Source organism: Pristiophorus japonicus, chromosome 17 (assembly GCF_044704955.1).
Source record: "Pristiophorus japonicus isolate sPriJap1 chromosome 17, sPriJap1.hap1, whole genome shotgun sequence".
In the NCBI taxonomy this organism is placed as follows: domain Eukaryota; kingdom Metazoa; phylum Chordata; class Chondrichthyes; family Pristiophoridae; genus Pristiophorus; species Pristiophorus japonicus.
Genome location: NC_091993.1, coordinates 113929451 through 113935530, shown reverse-complemented (window position 1 = coordinate 113935530; position 6080 = coordinate 113929451). Strand labels below are relative to the sequence as shown.

The 6080-nt window shown below is 39.8% G+C and overlaps 1 protein-coding gene across 1 annotated transcript in view; it reads left to right on the top strand.

Moving 5' to 3' along the window:
• Positions 1 to 6080, top strand: part of med20 (mediator complex subunit 20) — an 80037-nt gene that overhangs the window by 19334 nt on the left and 54623 nt on the right. The gene's annotated exons all lie outside the window — the stretch shown is intronic.

The window sequence follows — 6080 nt, the reverse complement described above, 5'->3', positions numbered from 1 at the left end:
ACGCACATGTGGCAAATGGCAACAAGGGAGCAGGAACGCGCAGGCGCGAGTAGGAGAGCCGCCTGACCGTGCTCTCGCAAACACGTCACCACAACACCATATATGGAAGGGGGCGCGGCTCTGCCGCACTTCATTCTGAGGTCGCCGTCAGGACACAAGTCTGCCTGGCAACAGCTGGGCTGGAGCAGCCACGCCTGCGCAAAGCGCCCCGGTTGCGATGGACGTCATTGGCAGTGTAGCAAAATCGCAGGATTTGCCAGAGCCTGGCACAATTGTAAATTGTATCATATATATATGCAACACTTGGAGTTTTGTGTTAGTAATTTTTCTACTTTTTAAATAATTTCGCTACTTTTTAAAAATAATGTCTCTACTATTTTAATAATTTCTCTACTTTTGAAAACATTTCTCTACTTTTTAAATAATGTCTCTACTTTTTAAATAATGTCTCTCTTTTTAATAATTTCCCTACTTTTTAAATAATTTCTCTACTTTTTAAAATAAATTCTATACTTTTGAAATCATTTCTCTACATTTTAATAATTTCTCTTCTGGTGAAGATTATATTTAATTAAACCCTCATTTGTACTCGACAAATGTAGAGTTTAATGTGCACGAATTGTTACATGGAAGAAGCTGTCCACTGGATTTCGTGTCCGACTCTTTAGCCCCTTATCTGGAAACAGCTTTCACTGCTGCAATCGAGATAATTATGTTAATGTTTCAGAATTACGGCAAACTGAAAATGATCAATTAGTTCAAAACTATAAAGTGCGATGTCATATACAATGAGGTTTTGTATAAAACGTTATTTAGCACCTTTTTTTAAACGTTTATTTTTCCCGACATTTTTCCCAGTTACATTTTCTAACCAGAAATAAAGTAGCATTTTTGCCAGGAGCACAGGCGTTGTTGTTAAACAGGGAAAAGGTGCCATCTACTGGTCCCCTTAACAACTACCAAAAGCAACACATAAGTGGCATTACCTCATCTTTGCACAATGGAAAATACAATCTCATAAAACTGAGAAGTGAAGGCTATAGTTCGAAACACTCATTTATCGACTATCATGATAATTATTACTTCTATAATAATGAGTGAAATGAAAGTTTTTATTTAATACCTGAAGGGAATTACCATTTTGTTTTGCAACCACCAAACATTATTTTCGTCTTCAAGTTAGTGAATAATAGACTTGAATTTATATAGTGCCTTTCACAAACAATGTGATAATGAACAAATAATCTGTTTTTGTTATGTTGATTGAGGGATAAATATTGGCGAGGACACTGGGGATAACTCCCCCGCTCTTCTTCGAAATAGTGCCATGGAATCTTTTACATCCACTTCGGATGTCTTCTTTCGTATGGTAGCAGCAAAGCAAATCAAATCTGTCAATATCTAACTTGGATATCCAGGCCAAAGCTTCCAGTGTAACAGTGGCTATCTTTGTAGGCTGCCTGCAAATTTCCTCTGAGGGTAGTGCTCAATGATGAGGGGGCTCGACAAGGTGGATGCAGAGAGAATATTTCCACATAGAGGAACTAAAAATAGGGAACAGTCTCAGAATAAGGGGCCGCCCATTTAAAACAGAGATGAGAAAGAATTTCTTCTCAAGAGGGTTGTAAATCTATGGAATTCTCTGCCCCCGAGAGCTGTGGAGGTTGGGTCATTGAATATATTTAAGGTGGAGATAGACAGATTTTTTGAGCAATAAGGGAATAAAGGGTTATGGGGAGCGGGCAGGAAATGGAGCTAAGTCCATGATCAGATCAGCCACAATCTTATTAAATGGCAGAGCAGGCTCAAAGGGCCAGGTGGCCTACTCCTGCTCCTATTTCTTATGTGCTCCATGATCTAATTAGGAGTTCCACAGGCACATGATGGGGAGGCTTTAATCTTCCACCTATGGAGAAGGTGGCAGCATCTACCATGACCAGTTCTGAGGCGATTGATGGTTGTCCATTGTTTGAGAGGAAGATTTGATCCTTCAGGTTGCACTATGGGGTCCTCTACAAGGAATCCATTCCATATGTCGCAGTTCTTCCAAGCATTTCGTCATTGGTCGTCAAGGTTTACCTCGGTTTAACGTCTCATCCGAAAGACGGCACCTCCGATAATGCAGCACTCCCTCACTAGTGCGCTGGAGTGTCAGCCTAGATTTTTGTGCTCACAACCTTCACCCTTCTGACTCAGAAGCGAGGTTGCTACTAACTCAGCCACAGCTGAAACCCATGGTTAATGGTATTAAAATGTAGTGTATTTGTATTAGAAGTACTGGAAGTTATTTTGAACTGTAGTCAAATGTAGACTTAGACAAGATGGCTTTTGTCTTTTCCAAGATTAATTTGCAGCCCATCTTTAAGCGTTCAATAGTTTTTTTCCCAAACATGCATATCAGATGTGATACACATGTCTCCATGTTCTGTGTTGTTTTAAATATGGGTCGTTTCCAAATAAAGCCACATTATTTCAATAGAATGGGAGGGAAAGCAGTACAATTATTGGATGTATCTGAATAGCAACAACAGTTCTTCAGTCATATTTTAATAGTCATCTACGCCAAACCACACTGTCCATGAAGCAGCAGGTAGGCATTTTGATCAGTGGCCTCTATCATTGTTATTCCATAACCTGCCATCCCAAACTCTCTCTCTCTTTCCTTTCTGCTTTGCACCTGACAAATTAAGCCAAATGTAATAGGGAATTTGCAATGGTGAATCATAAGCAGAAATTCACATCCCAACGTCTATCGCTCAGCATGTACACAAATCTGATGCCACTGGATGTGCTCAAATGATGCAGGAAGGTGTCCTCTCTATAATAAACTTGCTCCATAGGAAAAGGCAAAAGATGATATTCAAAATTTCTATTGGAATTTCCAAGGTCCACATTGTAGGTATTAAACCTTTGAGAATTGCAGATTTTAAAAAAATGTACAAAGTTGGATTTTTTTTTTTTACTTACATTGCTTTGATAACCTTGTTACCAATTTCAGTGCTGTATTTGCATTTTAAGTAAGCCTGCCTTGAAAGGATTCATTATAAAGTCTCAGTCAATTCATAGAATCATACAGCGCAGGAGGCCATTCGGCCCATCATTCCAGTTCCAGCTCTTCAAAAGAGCTATTCAATTAGTTCCACTCTTTCCCCATAGCCCTGCAAATCTTTCCTTCTCAAGTATATATCCAAATCCCATTTGAAAGTTACGATTGAATCTGCTTCCACCACCCTTTCAGGCTGTGCATTCCAGATCATAACTCGATGTGTAAACAAATTTTTCACCTCCCATCTGGTTCTTTTGCCAATTATCTTAATTCGTTGTTGATGCTGATAATTGGCGCTGTAATCGGGGGCCAGAGTTAGTATATTGTTGTGTGACTGTGAGTGATCTTCCAAATGTCACTCTCACCCACCTCTGAGCACCTGTTCTGAGCTTCCGAAGAGCTGAGACCATGCTGGCCACCTGCACTCTTGACCCCAGGCCACGTAGGCAGGAGAGTATAGAATATGGGAGGGGATGGATAGGTTTGAACTACGTGCAGATGGAGTAAAACTTCCTATTTGAACACATCATAAATATATATCTATCCACAAATTTATTTTCTTCCATGTACTTTAATGTGTTTACTACGCTGTTCTAACGAATAACGGTGTTAAAATAGCAGATAGGAATTTAATGCAAACACGACTAATAGTTTGCTGAAGAAATTAAACTCTCAAGTGTACATTATGCCAATTTATTCAAAACCAGACTTGATGCTCAACAATAAATATTCATTATTCCCCTTTTCTCTATGGAGCTGGTTGGAAAACACCTTTAAAAAAATAAATCAGGATATCTCCAAAGCTTGTTTCCATTTTGCAATTGCATGTCAAGTGCTACCACTTTACTTGAGCAAAAACATATTTGAAACTTTATTATATTGTTAGAAATTAACAAAGGGATCGTTTCTCACCAGCAGCATAACTAAGACCACATATTTCCTCAGCTCATCCATGCCTTTATGTTACCTCTCGACTTTACTATTCCAATGCTCTCCTGGCTGGCCTCCCACATTCTACCCTACGTAAACTGGAGGTGATCCAAAACTCGGTTGCCCATGTCTTAACTTGCATCAAGTCCCGCTCACCTATCACCCATGCTTGCTGACCTACACTGGCTTCCGGTTAAGCAGCGCCTCAATTTCAAAGTTCTCATCCTTATTTTCAAATCCCTCCATGGCTTCGCCCCTCCCTCTCTCTGCAATCTCCTTCAGTCCCACAATCCTGCTCTCTTGAGCATCCCTGATTATAATCACCCAACCACTGGAGGCCGTGCCTTCTTTGCCTAGGCCCCAAGCTCAAACTCCCTGCGCCTCTCTATCCTCCTTCAAGACGCTCCTTAAAACCTACCTCTTTGACCAAGCTTTTGGTCATCAGCGCTAATTTCTGTTTCTGCGGCTCGGTGTCATTTTTTTATTTCATAATACTCCCGTGAAGTGCCTTGGGACGTTTCACTACTTTAAAGGCGCTATATAAATGTACCTTGTCTGACATGCATAGAAACCCATTGCCTAACGTTGTTTCTTCAAAACAAGCTCCTGTGAAGCCCCCACTCCCAGACATACTGCTTGTTCAGGAGTGCATAAATTGTACTATTTTCCCCAATAGGGACCAACCTCACCCATCCAAGTTCAAAGAGCTTAGGTGCAGGTTGGCAACAGTCAAGGCACAGGGGGCCTCACTTATGCATTGGGGTACTGCCGGAATTTAATACACTGAAGCCACACAGCTCATCACTACGGAGCCACTTGTCTTTCAGGGCATTGTTGTGTCGAGTCATCTAAAGCCAAGGGGGATGATTTTAAGCACCAGTGGCAGGTCTACCCCTTCCAGGTCCAATCATTAGTGAGGCTTATCAATCATCATTGACATCCTGGAGTATTACAAACCTGCTTGCCTCAAGAATTAGATTACTGGAAGCTTGATTCAGTTCCAATTTTCTGTCGGTTAACGTATTTAGAATCCAATATTTTCAATAAAAAGAAAAAAAAGACCTACAAATAGTGGAAGTCTAAAATAAAACAGAAAATATATTGCAAATATTTTAAACGTTGAATACTGCAAGTTAGTGTTTATATATAGATTTACAAATCCATGGTCTGAAGCACTGAGTGCTCATTTTCATAAAGGAATTAACAACCTGCATTGAAAACATCTTTAACATAGACAAATGCCCCAGTGTTTCGCATAAATCGCCAAATAAAAATATGTATAATTTTCCTTCCCTCTCCTGTAGGCACCAGATTCCCTCATTGGACCCCCTGTTCATTGTGTGGCAGTGCCTTCAGTACTTCTCCCAAATAGCCGTTATTCATGTGCGAGTCGCTGCAGCCAGTGCTGGCAGCTTATCTGACCATTGAAAACATCACAACCAAGCCCTATTCTGAACTCCACAAAGGTCCACTTCACATAAAAAATCTCCATACAGGAAACAAAAGCAGGAATCTTAACCAAATTTCACATCTCTTATCCAGAGCACTGTGACAATTGTAATGCCTTTACTGAAATCAACAAGGTTTTTGAATAAAAGCTGACAAAATACTGTTTATTGCGGATCTGCACACAGGACATATGGATAGTTGCAAACCAGTGTGAATGGACAAAGGATGGGACAAATTCCTCTCCCCAATTTTGCTGAAGTGAATAAAAATTAATCTAATGACTGTACTCCAATGTAATGAATACTTGGATAAATTTCAATATCTGTGTTGCATTTTTTTAAGTTGTGGCTTCTGTGAACAACAGTAAATTGTTGGATCTTTAAGATCAGATGTAAATCGGCAAATATTGTTGTGCAAGAACTTTTTTCTTTGGACCCACAAACTTCACACACACTTTAAATCTTTGCCATGCTGGTCTTAAAGAAAAAGAAAGGATTTGAATTTATATCGCAGCTTTCACATCCGAAGGACGGACCAAAATACTTTATAGCCAATTAAAATTTATTTTTGAAGTATAGTCACTGTTGTAATGTAAGGGAAACAGCAATTAGTTCAGGGCATTGTTAAAAGTCTCACGAACAATGAAATAAATAAC